The following is an 870-nucleotide window of genomic DNA, read 5'->3' as shown; positions in this document are numbered from 1 at the left end:
TGAATTTTGTCATTTTTTATTACGTTTTGCAGGTTATACGGCTAATTTGAGCATGTGACCGAACCTGATGGGCACACACCGAACCAGTTTCACCAACCGCCAATCTGTAGATGAACAAGTGATCCAAGTTAATACTCCTAGGTCGGGTTTTGACAAGTTCTCTCATTTACAGACGAATTGGGAGACTCAACTGAATCCAACTGAATCTCGTTTATGATGGTCCGAATATTGTACCAACTGAAACATGGGCTAGCATTTTTGCCGCACATTCACTTGTAGAATATCACAAGCGAGAGATTCAGTTGAGTCTCCCCTTGAAAACCAGAACAGTATGCAATGTATTGTATTTGTCGAAATGTGTCCAATTTTCGTCCAAGTAAAACGTGAAGTTGATGGAAACTCGGGGTTTGTGCTTACCTGATGCAAAAAGGGTAGCTGCCTACATTCCACAACACTGCTAATAACCTTGGACTGTGTTCCTTCCACCTGATATCTGTGTGTTTGGTTCACTCATCTATCGAAGCCTGTTGACTGCTTCGGACTCCTGGATGCTCAGTGAACACAGCATCACAGAGCACGAACCTACATTCCACAACATTGCTAATAACCTTGGACTATGTTCCTTCCACCTGATATCTATGTGTGTTTCGTTCACTCATCTATCGAAGCCTGTTAACTGCTTCGGACTCCTGGATGTTCAGTGAACACAGCATCACAGAGCACGGCAGTTTCTTCCATTTCTTTTATCCCTATCCATCCCAGCTCTGTCGTTCCGTGTTTTCTGTGTGTTCCAGTGCGAACGGAATTCGGACCATCTGATACGAACCGCTAACACTCGCATAACACGAGTCGCGCAACACCTAGTTCAGA

Source organism: Opisthorchis viverrini (assembly GCF_000715545.1).
Source record: "Opisthorchis viverrini unplaced genomic scaffold opera_v5_60, whole genome shotgun sequence".
NCBI lineage: Eukaryota > Metazoa > Platyhelminthes > Trematoda > Opisthorchiida > Opisthorchiidae > Opisthorchis > Opisthorchis viverrini.
The sequence above is the reverse complement of the archived record's forward strand: the minus strand, read 5'-3'. Positions refer to the sequence as shown.